Below are 24,417 nucleotides of genomic sequence, written 5' to 3'. Positions count from 1 at the left end.
AAAAAGAACCGAAAAAACGAAGCCGCCTTCGTTTTGTTTTCGAAGTCGGCAAATAACCGCAATTCCCTGGAGTTACAGTGCCCACTCAGCTAGTTTTTACCGAGCCACGACATGCAATAAGCACCGAAATGGTAAGTTAATCGTGATATTTTACTGTAGTTGCGCTCGTGGAATGAACTGGAGGTAAAAATAAAATTAAATAGGGACATTTATGTAAGTAAATCTAAACTCTAAATTGTATGACTTTTTTCTCTGTCTTATCTTTATATTTTAATGTTTCACTTACAGATAACAGCAATGAAATCAATTCTCCAGCCAGCTGGCGTTTTGAGCGGCTTGAACTTTATTTTGAGTGAGGACATTGTTCTGGCATATAACGTCGATGGGGTCCTCCTGGCGATGAGCCCCCGAAAACACTGTACGGAAGGCAATGCAAAGGATGAAGAAAAGGGTGTTTAAGAAGAAGTGTCTTGCCAAAAACCAGGAGTAGGCTAAGCATCATATAATTAAAAATTATTCGTTATAATGAAAGACATTGTGTTTTTATTTTTGTATTATTCCAGACTGCCAGATTGACTACTACCAATAGTCAGTTCGGAACTAGTTACTGGTAACTAGTCAGAGCTAGCTACAGGTAATCGAAGGGTAGTAGAGGGGGGAACTAGTTGCTGCATCTACTGGTAACTAGTTCGGAACTACCTCCTGAGCGGGTAATCGAGCGGGAACCAGGGGTGGTTCCGCCCTAGGACATGCATGTGTTAAATTCTCCGCTGAAACACATTGCGGGTGATCGATCTGGAACCAGGGAGGTGAGAATGGTAGCTAGTGCGGCACCAGTGCGGAACTAGTTGCCTGGTACTAGAGGGTGTCTTTTCTGTTTATAAGTGTGTATCACACACAACGTGTCTGTGCGTGTTTTTTCTGCTTGCGTACGTACTGCGCACGGACAAGGCGACGCTGCGGCGCGACAATGAATTTCACAATTTTCCAACCGAATTAAACGACCGATCTTTTATTAAACTCCGTGTCTACTGTTATGCTCACAGAATTTGGATTGTTCAACTTAATGTTTATAGCCACCAACAACAACTTTACAACTTTATGTAGCTACAAACAACAACTTTAACAACTTTTCAACAATCCTCTTCTTGCATCAGCTTCTGCTTTCTTCTGTTTTTCTTTTTCACACACTCCGAGCTCTGTATTCGACGCGGACGACCCCAAATGTAAGATTAATAATAATGTATCGTTTATTAATAGTGTTATTCGAAAAAGAGTGCAAAGTGTATGATTTAAGATGTGCAATTAATGAGTCTGTTCTTCCGACTTTTTGTTCTACTTTCTGCTTCTACTTCCAACAACCGACTCCCATAATCGATAACCCCTTATCGGTTAGGTCTTTTAAACATCGGTTAAGTCTGGTTATATCGGTTAGGTCTTATCGATGGTATCTTAAGTTCAAATGTTAATTTAGATGGATAGTGTTAACTGCTTGATACACTGTCCTTTACATATATACTTTATGGGGTCGGAAACGATTCCTTCTGGACGTTACACACATCCACTTTTACCACAACTTTGAGTATCGGGTATAAAAATACTGAGATAAAAAAATGTAAATATGTTTTTTCTAGCTTCTCTTTAAAATCGAAATTAATCACTTTAATTATTTTATTTTGTGTTCAATTAAATGTGGTTTATATATACACAATATTCCCTTTTTTTATTTCCGATTAAATTATGTAAATGTTTCAGTTGTTACCTCATTTTCGAAATAATTACTTTTCATGGACAATTTATGCATTTAAAATGATTTTTGAGGGGCCCGAAAACCCATTTGTGGTCATAATTATTCTGTGCTGGCCACTTATCAGGCCTGGGCTAATTTGTCGAGCGCTTGGCCAACGAAATTTTACTGCATTTCTTCATTCTATTTCTTTGTTATACCCGATACTCAAAATGAGTATTGGGGTATATTAGATTTGTGGTAAAAGTGGATGTGTGTAACGTCCAGAAGGAATCGTTTCCAACCCCATAAAGTATATATATTCTTGATCAGCATCAATAGCCGAGTCGATTGAGCCCTGTCTGTCTGTCCGTCTGTCCGTCCGTCCGTCCGTCCGTCCGTCCGTCCGTCCGTCCGTCCGTCCCCTTCAGCGCCTAGTGCTCAAAGACTATAAGAGCTAGAGCAACGATATTTTGGATCCAGACTTCTGTAATATGTCACTGCTACTAAAATATTTCAAAACTTTGCCCCGCCCACTTCCGCCCCACAAAGGACGAAAATCTGTGGCATCTACATTTTTAAAGATAGTATAAAACTAAAAACTCAGAATCGTAGAAGATGACTATATCTTCTAGAGTGCAAAATCTGAACCAGATCGTATAATTATTATAGCCAGAATCAAGAAAACGATTTCATTTTTTCTCGCTCTGTCTCTCTCTAACACACAGGTTTCATGGTCGGTTTTGCCAATTGCAAAATATGAGTTCAAGGATCTCAGAACCTATAAGAGCCAGAGCAACCAAATGTGGTAGTCACACTCCTGTGATATCGGACCTTGACCGTTTCGTGTCCAAATTTCGCCACACCCCCTTCCGCCCACGCAAAGGACGAAAATCTGGGGCATCCACAAATCTCAGAGACTATTAAGGCTAGAGTAACCAAATTTGGTATCCGCACTTCTGTTAGATCTCACTATAAAACGTATATCTCCGAATTTCGCCCCACCCCCTTCCGCCCCCACAAAAGACGAAAATCTGTTGCATCCACAATATTGCACATTCGAGAAAACTAAAAACGCAGAATCATAGATAATGACCATATCTATCAAATTGCTGAATCTGGATCAGATCGGATCATTTTTGTAGCCAAAAGGAACAAATCAATTTTCAGTGGCTACGCAGCCCCCGACGTCACGCTCAGACTGATTTTCTGTCTCTCTCGCACGCATTCTTTGTCGTGTCGTTCAATATTAGCAGCGTCTGCCGGAGAGATCCATACTGACTTAGTATCGGGTATAACTGTAGAGTTGCGGTGTCCGCAGCAACTCACAACGTTCCACCTCGTTGTTATTTCCTCCATTCGGAACAAAAGAAGTCGAGTCTGAAGCGGCGTTAAATGTTTTCACTGGGACCCGAGTACCGTTGGCTTGTTGTGCGTTATGGTTTGTTGATTTGCCGGCGACAACTTCCGACGCACTGCAGCAAACAACGACAACCAGAGCGGGCAACACTGGACGCTCCAATGCGGGTGGAGTCCCCCCTCCCCCTTCTCGTACCACCGTTCTAGCTCTGGTTGTGGTTGTGGTCTCTTTGGGGAGCCGCAGCAGGCCAACACGAAACAGAATCAGAGGTAGAACAGAACAAAGTTGAGAGCCGAAAAGTGTATTTAATTTATCAGTTAACTAAATTTTCTACAGTTTGGAACCCCGGTCAACAGAAAACAAAAAGAAAAACAGACCTTCTGTCGGTCTCTTTTGTTTTAAAAAACTTTGATTGGTTGCGCGGCACCCCCAACAAAGTGTAGGGGGGGTCAAGACAGTACAGAACGGATAGGCTACATATGTAGGTCCAAGATCTACCAATTATATATCCAATTTATTGAGTGCACCCTCTATGAAGGGATCTGTCTCCTCTCTTCCAGGGTATACACAAAAGACAGCTCCAACGTGGAGGAGCGATGACAACACCTGCTAATGACCCAAATTAGTGACTCCAGCAAAAGACTGGAAAAGCTAATGGGTAACACCTGCTGTTTGCATAATTTTATTGCCTGTTTCCCGCCATCCCATACCCTCGCCTGTTTAGACTCATTTTCATTAATTGGAATTTCTTTAGTCCGCACCCGACTCCCGGGGCTTGTGGCAGCCGCAACCTGAAATGGAATTGGAATTATAGGTGGTGTGGAGATAATGTTTTTTATCCCCAATCGGCCGACTAATTATTTCGAATTAAATAAAACTCGGCGCAGAAATAAAATTACGATATGTTCTTTAATGCGTGACATCCAAATTGCAAGTGTGGCTTGCCTGCCCTTTACATTGCCGCTCCGATCGCTAAGCGCAGCTTCGCTCGGCCGACGTCGGTAGGCAGACGCAAAGCGGAGATAGCGAAGAGCGAGCTGGCAGAGAGCGTTTAGCAGGGCAAGCAAGCGCAGAGCTTTAACAAACAAATGAGTGACATAGACATAAGTAACAAACAAAATAAGCGCTGAGGCCAAGAATAGGTGCTATTTGCAAGCAGCTAATCGGCTGGGTGCTGCTCCGAACATTCACCCCCCGTTGGAAGGCAAAGGCTTTCAACAGATCCATCCTGAAGGGCAGAACCGCTATTTTTCCAACGGCCCTCTTGAAAAGGCCTTTTTGAGTGCGGATGACGGCTACTCTGATGGTTCCATCTTTTCCTGGTATGACGCTCTCAATGCGGCCAAGCGGCCACCTTAATGCTGGCAGCGTTTCCTCCTTGATCATGACGAGCGCTCCTAGCTTGATGTTTGGAGACGATGACCGCCACTTGCTCCGCTCCTGAAGAATCGAAAGATACGCCGTGCTCCATTTTCTCCAAAACGCCTGCTTCATTTGACACAGCCGCTGCCATCGACTATGTAGGTTGACCCGGAGATGCGCCACATCTGGCTCGTCGAATGCAGCTTTCGGGGCTCCATTGAGAAAGTGGTTTGGCGTGAGCACATCTAGATCATCGGGACTTTCTGTAATTGCATAAAGCGGACGGGAATTTAACAAAGCAGAGATTTCACAAGCCAAGGTCTGAATTTCATCAAGAGTAAAAATGTAGTCCCGACGATGCGATGAAAATGATATTAGCTGCTTTAACAGCCGCCTCCACAAACCCCCAAAATGAGGTGAGCGAGGGGATGAATTTCCAGTCGATTCCACTAGAAACGCAGAGATTGACACAGCCGACGTATGAGGATCACTGAGGAACATTTGCCGAAGCTCCAAAAGCTCATTTTTTGCTCCTACAAAATTTGTAGCGTTGTCTGACCAGATGATTCGAGGTTTGGGACGTAGACTTATAAAACGCCTTAATGCTGCCAGAAAGGATTCTGTAGATAGATCCCGAACGACTTCCAAATGAGTTGCTTTGGTGCTAAAGCATACGAAGACAGCGATGTAACATTTGATAGGAGGCCTGCTTCTGACTGACTTGTGATAAAAGGTCCGCAAAAATCAACGCCCGTTGTTTTGGGGTAGGGCCTGTTTGCTGGCGAGGGCCCTTATCTCTTCCGAAAATTGTTGCTGCTGTATTGCCCTTATGAGCAAATGCGTACCATTTTTGATGTCGATTACGGTAAGTTAAAAATTCGGCCGCGCTATGCCTTTGTCCTTGAGAATGTAGAATCGATATATGTAAGCAAAGACGCGCTGCATGGATCCGAATGAGTTTTGAAATTTGCAATCGTACGATACATCCCTTTCGTTTGAAACAACCAATGCTGCATGACGACGTTCTGGTACATCGGTCGGCAATTGCAAGCCTGCAGGCCACTCTGAGCTCTCAAGACGCAAGAATGGTGGTCCAGAGATCCAAAGCTGCTAGAGGATCGTAGACCCTAGCTAGTGTAGACAGGACCGAACGCTTCGAGGTTGGGCCTGCAGCGGTTCCGACGTGAGCGAAGCTAACAGAAGATTGTCCGTGTGGATCCCAAACTAGACCAAGCGCCTTGGTTACTTCAGTCCCGTCATGAAAGGTAAGGAACTTTTCGCGATCCGCCTCCGATACGCCTTCCAAAGCAGCGGGTTCATTGGAACACCATTTACGTATGGGAAAAACATCCTTTCGAAAGTAGCTCCTTTACCTGCTGACGAATCTGATGACAGAATCAATGCTGTCCCCTCCAGATATGAGATCATCGACATAGAAATCTCTTCGAACAACATCAGCGCCAAGCGGAAAACGCAACTCTTCATCATTTGCCAATGATGCATAGCACGAATTGCTAAGAAGCGGCAGTTTGGTTCCGTAAGTAACAGTCTCCAACTTGAACACCTGAATCTCCTCCTTCGGGTCATTGCGCCATAGGATCTGCACTACGTGCGTATCGGGATGGAAACGCGTACACAGCGGTACATTTTGCAGATATCGGACAAGTTATCAGATTAGTTGGATGTGGGTCCAGCCATTAGCGCATCATTCAGTGATACTCCAGACGCTGTTTTGGCAGATCCATCGAACACTACGCGTAATTTTGGTGTGTACTACTATCCTGCTTGGTGGACGCAATGGTGAGGCAAGAAGTACTGCGGGAGGTCTGACTGCCGCGAAGCTGGCGACATGTGTCCTAAATCACGATACTCCTGGAGAAACTCCATATATTTGCCTTAAGCTGTGCATTTTTGCTAGCTTCCTCTCCAAATTGAGAATCTACGTAGCGCCTGCTGATACGATTCTCCTAATTCCTCTAGACTGAATTTGGTTGGGCAACGCACGGAGTAAGCTCCGGACTCTAGGCGAATGCGATTTGTGACGAAATGCTGTTCGCAATGAACATTCTTCCTCCGAAATTGATGAGGCGAATAATCTCCATCGACTTCCCAAAACTGCCTTACAATATCGCACAAATTAGTCTCGCAAGCGGAGATGACAGGGGACTCTTCAACGGATGCTAGCGCCGCACGGGCTTTCTCAGAGTTTTTAATACTTCCTGACACTATCCAGCCAAGTTTCGTCTTCTGCAATGTTGGCAATGGTCTGACAGTCGAATCTGTCCAACGCACATTAATTCGAAGAACAAACCAGCACCTATCAACAGATCGACACGCTGGGGCTTGGCGAAATTAGATCAGCCAGTTTTAGATTATTGGCATTGGCCAATCCTGCTGGATGGTAGAATTGACTCTCCAATACCGGCGATTTGAACGTGAGACGGGTGAGGATCTAACTGCAGCTGATTGGCGAGTCTCGATGTTATAAAGTTAACCTGAGAAGCGGAATCTAAAATGGCACGACATGGAATAAGCGATCCAAAACGGCCCCTGACATATACGATTGCAGTAGCTAGCAGCACGTTTTGGCTAGCAGAGATTTTTGACTCGAGGGGGAGGGCTAATATATTTGCTTGCTACTAGGGCACTTGCAGGATCATGCTGGGTCGATTCCGTGCTCGCGACGGCAACTCAGCGTCAGCGCCCGACTGCATGTGGAGCAGTGTGTGATGCTTGGCTTGGCAATTTCTACATGCCCTGACTTGCAGCGTGCAATGAATGCCTTTGTTGAGGCAGTTTAGACATAAATGGCGCTTCTTCACCTCCTTGTATCGAGAAAAAACAGGAGATCTATAAATGCCTGGCATCGGGATATGTAGTGATCGGAGGATTTGCAATACTTGCATGTTGAGCTATTATGATCGTTAATGGAGGTGATTAGGGGCTAGGTTTACTTTCTCCACTGCTGGCTAGGAATTGTTACATAGCCGATCCCAAATTTTCCAGCATCCGACATCTTGCTTCCAAGAATGAGGCCATGCTGACCACCGAGCAATCCTGACGTCGGCAAGTTCTCTTCCCATTTCTCCTTGGTCTGTGTCCAATTTCGTGCCTATGATGAAGATCAGCAACCATCGGAAATCTCCTGCGGGGTCGCCAAGGTCTGAAGTGCACGCAAGTGCGAATTGATTTTATCGCTGAGCGCGCGCAAGCCGATAGCCGAGCCCTTCTCCACCCCTTGCAGCCCGAAAATAGCCTTGACGTGTGCCTGAAAATGTAACAGTTATTATCGAATCGCAACATTAGTAAATTCAACGCCTTGTCGTAATTCTCCTCAGAAAGTCCAAGGAACGAATCGTATCCAGCGCAGCACCATCTAGACATCCACGAAGATATTGGAATTTTTCGATGATTGGTATACGATGGTCTTTGTGCACCATTGTCGAAAACATCGCGTGGAATTCTGGCCAATCCATGTAGCTCCACCGAATCGCGGAAGCTGCAACTCGGGCATTCGAGAACGGCCTATACTATTATAGGCGAACAACGACGAATCCCCTCGAGAGTATGCCGAGCCGTTGAATTGGCAAACATTTACCGTGCGAGCAGCCATCAACTCCCGCGACAGCCTGGACCTAACCTTGACATAAACATTCGAAAAGTCCAGCCGGGCATCATGGGCTAACTCAGGAAATCCAGCCTTTCAAGCTCGTTTGAGCGGCATCGAAATCCGCATTCATTCGCTCGATCTGCTCTAAGCGAGCTTGAAGTTCTGCTCATCTAACTCGGCAAGCTCTTCCTTGGTGAGAAAGCGATCCATGGCCTTTAGTTGGCACGCGATGCTTGTAGAAATCTACATCACTCGGCATTGCTGCGTTCGCGACATTGGTAGGCTCAGGTGCTGCCATGTTGAGGTTTAAAGAGTCACTCAGCACGACCGAAAAAGACACCCTGTATACGTATAAACGTGGGAACCGAAAGCAAAGGGATTACAGCTAATGCCTTTAGCTGTGCGCTGTGCGAGCTGTCCGATTCCGCTTTGTACTCCGCTTGTGTGTATAGTGAGTTCGCTGCACTGCCTACCGCACTGCACTGACCGAATGTCGCGACAGAGAAATTAATAGCCAGCAATGCGTGTATGTAGGTGTATGTAAGTGTGTTTTAGCACCGAATTGTGCTTAGCCGCCGAAAATTTGCTAGGGCTAACGAATGGGTCACCAAATTTTATGTGGAGATAATGTTTTTTATCCCCAATCGGCCGACTAATATTTCGAATTAAATAAAACTCGGCGCAGAAATAAAATTACGATATGTTCTTTAATGCGTGACATCCAAATTGCAAGTGTGGCTTGCCTGCCCTTTACATTGCCGCTCCGATCGCTAAGCGCAGCTTCGCTCGGCCGACGTCGGTAGGCAGACGCAAAGCGGAGATAGCGAAGAGCGAGCTGGCAGAGAGCGTTTAGCAGGGCAAGCAAGCGCAAAGCTTTAACAAACAAATGAGTGACATAGACATAAGTAAAAAACAAAATAAGCGGCTGAGGCCAAGAATTAGGTGCTATTTGCAAGCAGCTAATCGGCTGGGTGCTGCTCCGAACAGTTGGGTTGGCTTTGCTCTGGCTCCAGCTTCTTGTCTTTTGTCGCGCTTGAATTGGCAACCGTAAACAGCGAACAAAAAACACAACGACCCTCCGCAGATCCATGGAGAAAAAATGAACAAATGAATTAATAAAGTTATGAAATCACCAAAATGGCTAAGAAAAAGGTTCACAATTGATTTTGGTGGCCCAGTGTACAGGTGAGCGGGTGAGGTGGGGAGAGGAGGGCGCGACTAGAGCTGTATTTCTGGGTGTGGAGTGTTGAGTGGGGCCAAACAGTAGTCGGAAAACAATTCAATTGTATCGATGAAGTAATTATAATTTGTGGAAATAATTGAGGTTAACGATTCAAGAGAGAGATAGAATAGAGACAGACACAGAGAGCGGTATGGGGGAGGGTCAGATACAACATAAACACACGTTTGTCGTAGTTTTAGTGGGTCAAGCCACAATCTATGAATCTGTTAGGGTAAGTGATTTCTGCAAAGCTTTGGGGACAAAACACTTGAATCCAATCAAAACTTTCGGTTAATTGTTGCACTTGCACTTAATGAAGCCATCAATCTGGCTAAAAGTATTTCCATTTATTTCAATGCAGTCCGCCAACAACAACAGCCAAAGCAAGTGGCACCACAAAATGAGAAAGAGTGAAAATTTGACTCAATTTGGGAAAACACTTGAAACTGTTTATTTATTTATTTGCTTATTTATCAACACGCCATGGCAACCACCCACCCACGCCCACACCCACCACTAACTGAAAAAATAAGTGAGATAATCGATTAATTCGACTATAAGATACCCTCTGCTATGTAGAGCTATAACCAGAAGAGCAGAGAAGGTTTTTTTTTGTGGAATTCTTGAACAACCATTTGGCTTGCCGTAACACTACTCCTTGGCTATGTAATTGCCTTCATTTATTTGAATGTTGGCCACAAATGAATTCCTGTCATGGCAATGCCTTCTTACTGTCCAGGCCCTGTTCCTGCCCGGACTGTGCTCCTGCCTAACCCTATACCTACCTCACCCTTTGCCAGCCCCCGCCACTGCCTCATACATTCATCTACCACTCTTTTCTACTACTATTTCCACAAACCAAAAAGCAACAAGGGTAACGTTGTGAGTTGCTGCGGCGACCGCAACTCTACATTTATACCCGATACTTAGTCAGTATGGCTCTCCGCCGGCAGACGGCGCTAATATTAAACGACACGACAAAGAGTGCGTGCGAGAGAGACAGAAAATCAGTCTGAGCGTGCCGTCGGGGGCGTGTGGTGGCGGAAGGGGCTGTGGCGAAATTTTGAAATACACGTTTTATAGTGAGATCTAACAGAGTATGGATACCAAATTTGGTTGCTCTAGCTTTTATAGTCCCTGAGATCTGGGAACTCACTTTTAGCAATAGGCAAAGCCGACCATGAAACCTGTGTGTTAGAGAGAGACAGAGCGAGAGAAAATGAAATTGTTTTCTTCATTCTGGCTATAATAATAATGCGATTTGTTCATATTCTGCAGTCTAAAAGATATAGTCATTCCCTGCGATTCTGCGTTTTCTGTTTTCTCGTATCTTTGAAATTGTGGATGCCACAGATTTGTGGCCCCTTTGTGGGGGCGGAAGTGGGCAGGGCGAATTTTTGTAACAGTGACATATCACAGAAGTCTGGATATACAAAATGTCGTTGCTCTAGCTCTTATAGTCTCATAAGGACGGACAGACAGACAGGCTCAATCGATTCGGCTATTGATGAAGAATATAAACACTTTATGGGTCGGAAACGCTTCCCTGTAGAACCAAAGGTCAATTGACCCCTCTCGAACTAGTTCTGCGCTGTTTACCGCTTAACTAGCTACGCAACTAGTTACGCGGGAAGCGAACGCGGACCAGGTCTTCGTCGACTACAATGTACTAGTTCTGTAACTAGTTACGCGGGAAGTGAACGCGGACCAGGTCTTCGTCGACTACAATGTACTAGTTCTGCAACTAGTTACGCGGGAAGCGAACACGGACCAGTCGAAAAAGAACCGAAAAACGAAGCCGCCTTCGTTTTGTTTTCGAAGTCGGCAAATAACCGCAATTCCCTGGAGTTACAGTGCCCACTCAGCTAGTTTTTACCGGGCCACGCCATGCAATAAGCACCGAAATGGTAAGTTAATCGTGATATTTTACTGTAGTTGCGCTCGTGGAATGAACTGGAGGTAAAAATAAAATTAAATAGGGACATTTATGTAAGTAAATCTAAACTCTAAATTGTATGACTTTTTTCTCTGTCTTATCTTTATATTTTAATGTTTCACTTACAGATAACAGCAATGAAATCAATTCTCCAGCCAGCTGGCGTTTTGAGCGGCTTGAACTTTATTTTGAGTGAGGACATTGTTCTGGCATATAACGTCGATGGGGTCCTCCTGGCGATGAGCCCCCCGAAAACACTGTACGGAAGGCAATGCAAAGGATGAAGAAAAGGGTGTTAAAAAAGAAGTCTCTTGCCAAAAAACCAGGAGTAGGCTAAGCATCATATAATTAAAAATTATTCGTTATAATGAAAGACATTGTGTTTTATTTTTGTATTATTCCAGACTGCCAGATTGACTACTACCAATAGTCAGTTCGGAACTAGTTACTGGTAACTAGGTCAGAGCTAGCTACAGGTAATCGAAGGTAGTAGAGGGGGAACTAGTTGCTGGCATCTACTGGTAACTAGTTCGGAAACTACCTCCTGAGCGGGTAATCGAGCGGGAACCAGGGGTGGTTCCGCCCTAGGACATGCATGTGTTAAATTCTCCGCTGAAACACATTGCGGGTGATCGATCTGGAACCAGGAGGTGAGAATGTAGCTAGTGCGGCACCAGTGCGGAACTAGTTGCCTGGTACTAGAGGGTGTCTTTTCTGTTTATAAGTGTGTATCACACACAACGTGTCTGTGCGTGTTTTTTCTGCTTGCGTACGTACTGCGCACGGACAAGGCGACGCTGCGGCGCGACAATGAATTTCACAATTTCCAACCGAATTAAACGACCGATCTTTTATTAAACTCCGTGTCTACTGTTATGCTCACAGAATTTGGATTGTTCAACTTAATGTTTATAGCCCACCAACAACAACTTTACAACTTTATGTACTACAAACAACAACTTTAACAACTTTTCAACAATCCTCTTCTTGCATCAGCTTCGCTTTCTTCTGTTTTTCTTTTCACACACTCCGAGCTCTGTATTCACGCGGACGACCCCCAAATTAAGATTAATAATAATGTATCGTTTATAATAGTTATTCGAAAAAGAGTGCAAAGTGTATATTAAATGTGCAATTAATGAGTCTGTTCTTCCACTTTTGTTCTACTTTCTGCTTCTACTCCAACAACCGACTCCCATATCGATAACCCTTATCGTTAGTCTTTAAACATCGGTTAAGTCTGGTTATATCGGTTAGGTCTTATCGATGGTATCTTAAGTTCAAATGTTAATTTAGATGGGATAGTTAACTGCTTGATACACTGTCCTTACATATATACTTTATGGGGTCGGAAACGATTCCTTCTGGACGTTACAACATCCACTTTACCACAACTTTGAGTATCGGGTATAAAAATACTGAGATAAAAAAATGTAAATATGTTTTTTCTAGCTTCTCTTTAAAATCGAAATTAATCACTTTAATTATTTTATTTGTGTTCAATTAAATGTGGTTTATATATACACAATATTCCCTTTTTTTATTTCCGATTAAATTATGTAAATGTTTCAGTTGTACCTCATTTTCGAAATAATTACTTTCATGGACAATTTATGCATTTAAAATGATTTTGAGGGGCCCGAAAACCCATTTGTGGTCATAATATTCTGTGCTGGCCACTTATCAGGCCTGGGCTAATTTGTCGACGCTTGGCCAACGAAATTTACTGCATTTCTTCATTCTATTCTTTTTATACCCGATACTCAAAATGAGTATTGGGGTATATTAGATTTGTGGTAAAAGTGGATGTGTGTAACGTCCAGAAGGAATCGTTTCCAACCCCATAAAGTATATATATTCTTGATCAGCATCAATAGCCGAGTCGATTGAGCCCTGTCTGTCTGTCCGTCTGTCCGTCCGTCCGTCCGTCCGTCCGTCCGTCCGTCCGTCCCCTTCAGCGCCTAGTGCTCAAAGACTATAAGAGCTAGAGCAACGATATTTTGGATCCAGACTTCTGTAATATGTCACTGCTACTAAAATATTTCAAAACTTTGCCCCGCCCACTTCCGCCCCACAAAGGACGAAAATCTGTGGCATCTACATTTTTAAAGATAGTATAAAACTAAAAACTCAGAATCGTAGAAGATGACTATATCTTCTAGAGTGCAAAATCTGAACCAGATCGTATAATTATTATAGCCAGAATCAAGAAAACGATTTCATTTTTTCTCGCTCTGTCTCTCTCTAACACACAGGTTTCATGGTCGGTTTTGCCAATTGCAAAATATGAGTTCAAGGATCTCAGAACCTATAAGAGCCAGAGCAACCAAATGTGGTAGTCACACTCCTGTGATATCGGACCTTGACCGTTTCGTGTCCAAATTTCGCCACACCCCCTTCCGCCCACGCAAAGGACGAAAATCTGGGGCATCCACAAATCTCAGAGACTATTAAGGCTAGAGTAACCAAATTTGGTATCCGCACTTCTGTTAGATCTCACTATAAAACGTATATCTCCGAATTTCGCCCCACCCCCTTCCGCCCCACAAAAGACGAAAATCTGTTGCATCCACAATATTGCACATTCGAGAAAACTAAAAACGCAGAATCATAGATAATGACCATATCTATCAAATTGCTGAATCTGGATCAGATCGGATCATTTTTGTAGCCAAAAGGAACAAATCAATTTTCAGTGGCTACGCAGCCCCCGACGTCACGCTCAGACTGATTTTCTGTCTCTCTCGCACGCATTCTTTGTCGTGTCGTTCAATATTAGCAGCGTCTGCCGGAGAGATCCATACTGACTTAGTATCGGTATAACTGTAGAGTTGCGGTGTCCGCAGCAACTCACAACGTTCCACCTCGTTGTTATTTCCTCCATTCGGAACAAAAGAAGTCGAGTCTGAAGCGGCGTTAAATGTTTTCACTGGGACCCGAGTACCGTTGGCTTGTTGTGCGTTATGGTTTGTTGATTTGCCGGCGACAACTTCCGACGCACTGCAGCAAACAACGACAACCAGAGCGGGCAACACTGGACGCTCCAATGCGGGTGGAGTCCCCCCTCCCCCTTCTCGTACCACCGTTCTAGCTCTGGTTGTGGTTGTGGTCTCTTTGGGAGCCGCAGCAGGCCAACACGAAACAGAATCAGAGGTAGAACAGAACAAAGTTGAGAGCCGAAAAGTGTATTTAATTTATCAGTTAACTAAATTTTCTACAGTTTGGAACCCCGGTCAACAGAAAACAAAAGAAAAAAACAGACCTTCTGTCGTCTCTTTTGTTTTAAAAACTTTGATTGGTTGCGCGGCACCCCCCAACAAAGTGTAGGAGGGTCAGACAGTACAGAACGGATAGGCTACATATGTAGGTCCAAGATCTACCAATTATATATCCAATTTATTGAGTGCACCCTCTATGAAGGATCTGTCTCCTCTCTTCCAGGTATACACAAAAGACAGCTCCAACGTGGAGAGCATGACAACACCTGCTAATGACCCAAATTAGTGACTCCAGCAAAAGACTGGAAAAAGCTAATGGGTAACACCTCTGTTTGCATAATTTTATTGCCTGTTTCCCGCCATCCCATACCCTCGCCTGTTTAGACTCATTTTCATTAATTGAATTTCTTTAGTCCGCACCCGACTCCGGGCTTGTGGCAGCCGCAACCTGAAATGGAATTGGAATTATAGGTGTGTGGAGATAATGTTTTTTATCCCCAATCGGCCGACTAATTATTTCGAATTAAATAAAACTCGGCGCAGAAATAAAATTACGATATGTTCTTTAATGCGTGACATCCAAATTGCAAGTGTGGCTTGCCTGCCCTTTACATTGCCGCTCCGATCGCTAAGCGCAGCTTCGCTCGGCCGACGTCGTAGGCAGACGCAAAGCGGAGATAGCGAAGAGCGAGCTGGCAGAGAGCGTTTAGCAGGGCAAGCAAGCGCAGAGCTTTAACAAACAAATGAGTGACATAGACATAAGTAACAAACAAAATAAGCGGCTGAGGGCCAAGAATTAGGTGCTATTTGGCAAGCAGCTAATCGGCTGGGTGCTGCTCCGAACATTCACCCCCCGTTGGAAGGCAAAGGCTTTCAACAGATCCATCCTGAAGGGGCAGAACCGCTATTTTTCCAACGCCCTCTTGAAAAGGCCTTTTTGAGTGCGGATGACGGCTACTCTGATGGTTCCATCTTTTCCTGGTATGACGCTCTCAATGCGGCCAAGCGGCCACCTTAATGCTGGCAGCGTTTCCTCCTTGATCATGACGAGCGCTCCTAGCTTGATGTTTGGAGACGATGACCGCCACTTGCTCCGCTCCTGAAGAATCGAAAGATACGCCGTGCTCCATTTTCTCCAAAACGCCTGCTTCATTTGACACAGCCGCTGCCATCGACTATGTAGGTTGACCCGGAGATGCGCCACATCTGGCTCGTCGAATGCAGCTTTCGGGGCTCCATTGAGAAAGTGGTTTGGCGTGAGCACATCTAGATCATCGGGACTTTCTGTAATTGCATAAAGCGGACGGAATTTTACAAACAGAGATTTCACAAGCCAAGGTCTGAATTTCATCAAGAGTAAAAATGTAGGTCCCGGACGATGCGATGAAAATGATATTTAGCTGCTTTAACAGCCGCCTCCCACAAACCCCAAAATGAGGTGAGCGAGGGGGATGAATTTCCAGTCGATTCCACTAGAAACGCAGAGATGTGACACAGCCGACGTATGAGGATCACTGAGGAACATTTGCCGAAGCTCCAAAAGCTCATTTTTTGCTCCTACAAAATTTGTAGCGTTGTCTGACCAGATGATTCGAGGTTTGGGACGTAGACTTATAAAACGCCTTAATGCTGCCAGAAAGGATTCTGTAGATAGATCCCGAACGACTTCCAAATGAGTTGCTTTGGTGCTAAAGCATACGAAGACAGCGATGTAACATTTGATAGGAGGCCTGCTTCTGACTTCCGACTTGTGATAAAAGGGTCCGCAAAAATCAACGCCCGTTGTTTTGGGGGTAGGCCTTTTGCTGGCGAGGGCCCTTATCTCTTCCGAAAATTGTTGCTGCTGTATTGCCCTTATGAGCAAATGCGTACCATTTTTGATGTCGATTACGGTAAGTTGACCCTTCGACCGCGCTATGCCTTTGTCCTTGAGAATGTAGAATCGATATATGTAAGCAAAGACGCGCTGCATGGATCCGAATGAGTTTTGAAATTTGCAATCGTACGATACATCCCTTTCGTTTGAAACAACCAATGCTGCATGACGACGTTCTGGTACATCGGTCGGCAATTGCAAGCCTGCAGGCCACTCTGAGCTCTCAAGACGCAAGAATGTGGTCCAGAGATCCAAAGGCTGCTAGAGGATCGTAGAACCTAGCTAGTGTAGACAGGACGAACGCTTCGAGGTTGGCCTGCAGCGGTTCCGACGTGAGCGAAGCTAAACAGAAGATTGTCCGTGGTGGATCCCAAACTAGACCAAGCGCCTTGGTTACTTCAGTCCCGTCATGAAAGTAAGGAACTTTTCGCGATCCGCCTCCGATACGCCTTCCAAAGCAGCGGGTTCATTGGAACACCATTTACGTATGGAAAACATCCTTTCGAAAGTAGCTCCTTTACCTGCTGACGAATCTTGATGACAGAATCAATGCTGTCCCCTCCAGATATGAGATCATCGACATAGAAATCTCTTCGAACAACATCAGCGCCAAGCGGAAAACGCAACTCTCATCATTTTCCAATTGATGCATAGCACGAATTGCTAAGAAAGCGGCAGGTTTGGTTCCGTAAGTAACAGTCTCCAACTTGAACACCTGAATCTCCTCCTTCGGGTCATTGCGCCATAGGATGCACTGCACGTGCGTATCGGGATGGGAAACGCGTACACAGCGGTACATTTTGCAGATATCGAAGCAGAGTTATCAGAATTTTAGGTTGGATGGTGGGTCCAGCCATTAGCGCATCATTCAGTGATACTCCAGACGCTGTTTTGGCAGATCCATCGAACACTACGCGTAATTTGGTGGTTGTACTATCCTGCTTGTGGACGCAATGGTGAGGCAAGAAGTACTGCGGGAGGTCTGCCTGCCGGGAAGCTGGCGACATGTGTCCTAAATCACGATACTCCTGGAGAAACTCCATATATTTTGCCTTAAGCTGTGCATTTTTTGCTAGCTTCCTCTCCAAATTGAGAAATCTACGTAGCGCCTGCTGATACGATTCTCCTAATTCCTCTAGACTGAATTTGGTTGGCAAACGCACGGAGTAAGCTCCGGACTCTAGGCGAATGCAGTTTGTGACGAAATGCTGTTCGCAATGAACATCTTCCTCCGAAATTGATGAGGGCGAATAATCTCCATCGACTTCCCAAAACCGCCTTACAATATCGCACAAATTAGTCTCGCAAGCGGAGATGACAGGGGGATCTTCAACGGATGCTAGCGCCGCACGGGCTTTCTCAGAGTTTTTAATACTTCCTGACACTATCCAGCCAAGTTTCGTCTTCTGCAATGTTGGCAATTGGTCTGACAGTCGAATCTGTCCAACGCACATTAATTCGAAGAACAAACCAGCACCTATCAACAGATCGACACGCTGGGGCTTGGCGAAATTAGGATCAGCCAGTTTTAGATTATTTGGCATTGGCCAATCCTTGTTGGATGGTAGAATTGACTCTCCAATACCGGCGATTTGAACGTGAGACGGGTGAGGATCTAACTGCAGCTGATTGGCGAGTCTCGATGTTATAAAGTTAACCTGAGAAGCGGAATCTAAAATGGCACGACATGGAATAAGCGATCCAAAACGGCCCCTGACATATACGATTGCAGTAGCTAGCAGCACGTTTTGGCTAGGCAGAGATTTTTGACTCGAGGGGGGAGGGCTAATATATTTGCTTGCTACTAGGGCACTTGCAGGATCATGCTGGGTCGATTCCGTGCTCGGCGACGGCAACTCAGCGTCAGCGCCCGACTGCATGTGGAGCAGTGTGTGATGCTTAGCTTGGCAATTTCTACATGCCCCTGACTTGCAGCGTTGCAATGAATGGCCTTTGTTGAGGCAGTTTAGACATAAATGGCGCTTCTTCACCTCCTTGTATCGAGAAAAAACAGGGAGATCTATAAATGCCTGGCATCGGGATATGTAGTGATCGGAGGATTTGCAATACTTGCATGTTGAGCTATTATGATCGTTAATGGAGGTGATTAGGGGCTAGGTTTACTTTCTCCCACCTGCTGGCTAGGAATTGTTACCATGAGCCGATCCCAAATTTTCCAGCATCCGACATCTTGCTTCCAAGAATGAGGCCATGCTTGACCACCGAGGCAATCCTGACGTCGGCAAGTTCTCTTCCCATTTCTCCTTGGTCTTGTGGTCCAATTTCGTGCCTATGATGAAGATCAGCAACCCATCGGAAATCTCCTGCGGGGTCGCCAAGGTCTGAAGTGCACGCAAGTGCGAATTGATTTTATCGCTGAGCGCGCGCAAGCCGATAGCCGAGCCCTTCTCCACCCCTTGCAGCCCGAAAATAGCCTTGACGTGTGCCTGAAAATGTAACAGTTTATTATCGAATCGCAACATTAGTAAATTCAACGCCTTGTCGTAATTCTCCTCAGAAAGTTCCAAGGAACGAATCGTATCCAGCGCAGCACCATCTAGACATCCACGAAGATATTGGAATTTTTCGATGATTGGTATACGATGGTCTTTGTGCACCATTGTCGAAAACATCGCGTGGAATTCTGGCCAATCCATGTAGCTCCCACCGAATCGCGGAAGCTGCAACTCGGGCATTCGAGAACGGCCTATACTATTATAGGCGAACAACGACGAATTCCCCTCGAGAGTATGCCGAGCCGTTGAATTGGCAATATTTACCGTGCGAGCAGCCATCAACTCCCGCGACAGCCTGGACCTAACCTTGACATAAACATTCGAAAAGTCCAGCCGGGCATCATGGGCTAACTGCAGGAAATCCAGCCTTTCAAGGCTCGTTTGAGCGGCATCGAAATCCGCATTCATTCGCTCGATCTGCTCTAAGCGAGCTTGAAGTTCTGCCTCATCTAACTCGGCAAGCTCTTCCTTGGTGAGAAAGCGATCCATGGCCTTTAGTTGGCACGCGATGGACTCGGCCTTGTGCTTGTAGAAATCTACATCACTCGGCATTGCTGCGTTCGCGACATTGGTAGGCTCAGGTGCTGCCATGTTGAGGTTTTAAAAGAGTCACTCAGCACGACCGAAAAAGACACCCTGTATACGTATAAACGTGGGAACCGAAAGCAAAGGGATTACAGCTAATGCCTTTAGCTGTGCGGCTGTGCGAGCTGTCCGATTCCGCTTTGTACTCCGCTTGTGTGTATTAGTGAGTTCGCTGCACTGCCTACCGCACTGCACTGACCGAATTGTCGCGACAGAGAAATTAATAGCCAGCAATGCGTGTATGTAGGTGTATGTAAGTGTGTTTTAGCACCGAATTGTGCTTAGCCGCCGAAAATTTGCTAGGGCTAACGAATGGGGTCACCAAATTTTATGTGGAGATAATGTTTTTTATCCCCAATCGGCCGACTAATTATTTCGAATTAAATAAAACTCGGCGCAGAAATAAAATTACGATATGTTCTTTAATGCGTGACATCCAAATTGCAAGTGTGGCTTGCCTGCCCTTTACATTGCCGCTCCGATCGCTAAGCGCAGCTTCGCTCGGCCGACGTCGGTAGGCAGACGCAAAGCGGAGATAGCGAAGAGCGAGCTGGCAGAGAGCGTTTAGCAGGGCAAGCAAGCGCAAAGCTTTAACAAACAAATGAGTGACATAGACATAAGTAACAAACAAAATAAGCGGCTGAGGGCCAAGAATTAGGTGCTATTTGGCAAGCAGCTAATCGGCTGGGTGCTGCTCCGAACAGTTGGGGTTGGCTTTGGCTCTGGCTCCAGCTTCTTGTCTTTTGTCGCGCTTGAATTGGCACCCGTAAACAGCGAACAAAAAACACAACGACCCTCCGCAGATCCATGGAGAAAAAATGAACAAATGAATTAATAAAGTTATGAAATCACCAAAATGGCTAAGAAAAAGGTTCACAATTGATTTTGGTGGCCCAGTGTACAGGTGAGCGGGTGAGGTGGGGAGAGGAGGGCGCGACTAGAGCTGTATTTCTGGGTGTGGAGTGTTGAGTGGGGGCCAAACAGTAGTCGGAAAACAATTCAATTGTATCGATGAAGTAATTATAATTTGTGGAAATAATTGAGGTTAACGATTCAAGAGAGAGATAGAGATAGAGACAGACACAGAGAGCGGTATGGGGGAGGGTCAGATACAACATAAACACACGTTTGTCGTAGTTTTAGTGGGTCAAGCCACAATCTATGAATCTGTTAGGGTAAGTGATTTCTGCAAAGCTTTGGGGACAAAACACTTGAATCCAATCAAAACTTTCGGTTAATTGTTGCACTTGCACTTAATGAAGCCATCAATCTGGCTAAAAGTATTTCCATTTATTTCAATGCAGTCCGCCAACAACAACAGCCAAAGCAAGTGGCACCACAAAATGAGAAAGAGTGAAAATTTGACTCAATTTGGGAAAACACTTGAAACTGTTTATTTATTTATTTGCTTATTTATCAACACGCCATGGCAACCACCCACCCACGCCCACACCCACCACTAACTGAAAAAATAAGTGAGATAATCGATTAATTCGACTATAAGATACCCTCTGCTATGTAGAGCTATAACCAGAAGAGCAGAGAAGGTTTTTTTTTGTGGAATTCTTGAACAACCATTTGGCTTGCCCGTAACACTACTCCTTGGCTATGTAATTGCCTTCATTTATTTGAATGTTGGCCACAAATGAATTCCTGTCATGGCAATGGCCTTCTTACTGTCCAGGCCCTGTTCCTGCCCGGACTGTGCTCCTGCCTAACCCTATACCTACCTCACCCTTTGCCAGCCCCCGCCACTGCCTCATACATTCATCTACTACTCTTTTCTACTACTATTTCCACAAACCAAAAAGCAACAAGGGGTAACGTTGTGAGTTGCTGCGGCGACCGCAACTCTACATTTATACCCGATACTTAGTCAGTATGGCTCTCCGCCGGCAGACGGCGCTAATATTAAACGACACGACAAAGAGTGCGTGCGAGAGAGACAGAAAATCAGTCTGAGCGTGCCGTCGGGGGCGTGTGGTGGCGGAAGGGGCTGTGGCGAAATTTTGAAATACACGTTTTATAGTGAGATCTAACAGGAGTATGGATACCAAATTTGGTTGCTCTAGCTTTTATAGTCCCTGAGATCTGGGAACTCACTTTTAGCAATAGGCAAAGCCGACCATGAAACCTGTGTGTTAGAGAGAGACAGAGCGAGAGAAAATGAAATTGTTTTCTTCATTCTGGCTATAATAATAATGCGATTTGGTTCATATTCTGCAGTCTAAAAGATATAGTCATTCCCTGCGATTCTGCGTTTTCTGTTTTCTCGTATCTTTGAAATTGTGGATGCCACAGATTTGTGGCCCCTTTGTGGGGCGGAAGTGGGCAGGGCGAATTTTTGTAACAGTGACATATCACAGAAGTCTGGATATACAAAATGTCGTTGCTCTAGCTCTTATAGTCTCATAAGGACGGACAGACAGACAGGGCTCAATCGATTCGGCTATTGATGAAGAATATAAACACTTTATGGGGTCGGAAACGCTTCCCTGTAGAACCAAAGGGGTCAATTGACCCCTCTCGAACTAGTTCTGCGCTGTTTACCGCTCAACTAGCTACGCAACTATTACGCGGAAGCGACCGAACCAGTCTCGTCGACTACAATTACTAGTTCTGCAACTAGTTACGCGGGAAGCGAACGCGGACCAGGTCTTCGTCGACTACAATGTACTAGTTCTGTAACTAGTTACGCGGGAAGTGAACGCGGACCAGGTCTTCGTCGACTACAATGTACTAGTTCTGCAACTAGTTACGCGGGAAGCGAACACGGACCAGTCGAAAAAGAACCGAAAAAACGAAGCCGCCTTCGTTTTGTTTTCGAAGTCGGCAAATAACCGCAATTCCCTGAGTTACAGTGCCCACTCAGCTAGTAAGCTTAGCCCGAAATGGTAAGTTAATCGTGATATTTTACTGTAGTTGCGCTCGTGGAATGAACTGGAGGTAAAAATAAAATTAAATAGGGACATTTATGTAAGTAAATCTAAACTCTAAATTGTATGACTTTTTTCTCTGTCTTATCTTTATATTTTAATGTTTCACTTACAGATAACAGCAATGAAATCAATTCTCCAGCCAGCTGGCGTTTTGAGCGGCTTGAACTTTATTTTGAGTGAGGACATTGTTCTGGCATATAACGTCGATGGGGTCCTCCTGGCGATGAGCCCCCCGAAAACACTGTACGGAAGGCAATGCAAAGGATGAAGAAAAGGGTGTTAAAAAAGAAGTCTCTTGCCAAAAACCAGGAGTAGGCTAAGCATCATATAATTAAAAATTATTCGTTATAATGAAAGACATTGTGTTTTTATTTTTGTATTATTCCAGACTGCCAGATTGACTACTACCAATAGTCAGTTCGGAACAAGTTACTGGTAACTAGGTCAGAGCTAGCTACAGGTAATCGAAGGGTAGTAGAGGGGGAACTAGTTGCTGGCATCTACTGGTAACTAGTTCGGAACTACCTCCTGAGCAACTAGCTACGGGTAATCGAGCGGGAACCAGGGGTGGTTCCGCCCTAGGACATGCATGTGTTAAATTCTCCGCTGAAACACATTGCGGGTGATCGATCTGGAACCAGGGAGGTGAGAATGGTAGCTAGTGCGGCACCAGTGCGGAACTAGTTGCCTGGTACTAGAGGGTGTCTTTTCTGTTTATAAGTGTGTATCACACACAACGTGTCTGTTGCGTGTTTTTTCTGCTTGCCGTACGTACTGCGCACGGACAAGGCGACGCTGCGGCGCGACAATGAATTTCACAATTTTCCAACGAATTAAACGACCGATCTTTTATTAAACTCCGTGTCTACTGTTATGCTCACAGAATTTGGATTGTTCAACTTAATGTTTATAGCCACCAACAACAACTTTACAACTTTATGTAGCTACAAACAACAACTTTAACAACTTTTCAACAATCCTCTTCTTGCATCAGCTTCTGCTTTCTTCTGTTTTTCTTTTTCACACACTCCGAGCTCTGTATTCGACGCGGACGACCCCCAAATGTAAGATTAATAATAATGTATCGTTTATTAATAGTGTTATTCGAAAAAGAGTGCAAAGGTGTATGATTTAAGATGTGCAATTAATGAGTCTGTTTCTTCCGACTTTTAGTTCAACTTTCTGCTTCTACTTCCAACAACCGACTTCCCATATCGATAACCCCTTATCGGTTAGGTCTTTTAAACATCGGTTAAGTCTGGTTATATCGGTTAGGTCTTATCGATGGTATCTTAAGTTCAAATGTTAATTTAGATGGGATAGTGTTAACTGCTTGATACACTGTCCTTTACATATATACTTTATGGGGTCGGAAACGATTCCTTCTGGACGTTACACACATCCACTTTACCACAACTTTGAGTATCGGGTATAAAAATACTGAGATAAAAAAATGTAAATATGTTTTTTCTAGCTTCTCTTTAAAATCGAAATTAATCACTTTAATTATTTATTTTGTGTTCATTAAATGTGGTTTATAATATACACAATATTCCCTTTTTTTATTTCCGATTAAATTATGTAAATGTTTCAGTTGTTACCTCATTTTCGAAATAATTACTTTTCATGACAATTTATGCATTTAAAATGATTTTTGAGGGGGCCCGAAAACCCATTTGTGGTCATATTATTCTGTGCTGGCCACTTATCAGGCTAATTGGGCTAATTTGTCGAGCGCTTGGCAACGAAATTTTACTGCATTTCTTCATTCTATTTCTTTGTTATACCCGATACTCAAAATGAGTATTGGGGTATATTTAGATTTGTGGTAAAAGTGGATGTGTGTAACGTCCAGAAGGAATCGTTTCCGACCCCATAAAGTATATATATTCTTGATCAGCATTCAATAGCCGAGTCGATTGAGCCCTGTCTGTCTGTCCGTCCGTCCGTCCGTCCCCTCAGCGCCTAGTGCTCAAAGACTATAGAGCTAGAGCAACGATATTTGATCCAGACTTCTGTATATGTCACTGCTACTAAAATATTTCAAAACTTTGCCCCGCCACTTCC

General features: G+C 44.6%; 1 long non-coding RNA gene across 4 annotated transcripts; it reads right to left on the bottom strand.

Annotated features, from left to right (window-relative positions):
* Positions 1-8,959: 8,959 nt before the first annotated feature.
* LOC117192030 lies at positions 8,960-23,165 on the bottom strand. Of its 4 annotated transcripts, none has more exons than XR_004474156.1 (3): positions 22,461-22,545; positions 11,343-11,473; positions 8,960-9,090 (listed from the first exon to the last, which is right to left on the bottom strand). It is a non-coding gene; the product is annotated as an uncharacterized LOC117192030 (long non-coding RNA). The 4 variants fall into 4 exon arrangements; XR_004474157.1 differs by lacking the exon at positions 8,960-9,090 and adding an exon at positions 9,117-9,134; XR_004474155.1 differs by lacking the exon at positions 8,960-9,090 and adding an exon at positions 11,188-11,233.
* Positions 23,166-24,417: the final 1,252 nt, after the last annotated feature.

Source organism: Drosophila miranda (assembly GCF_003369915.1).
Source record: "Drosophila miranda strain MSH22 chromosome Y unlocalized genomic scaffold, D.miranda_PacBio2.1 Contig_Y1_pilon, whole genome shotgun sequence".
Lineage (NCBI taxonomy): Eukaryota > Metazoa > Arthropoda > Insecta > Diptera > Drosophilidae > Drosophila > Drosophila miranda.
Note: the sequence above shows the minus strand (reverse complement) of the source record. Positions and strands in the feature narration are given on the sequence as shown.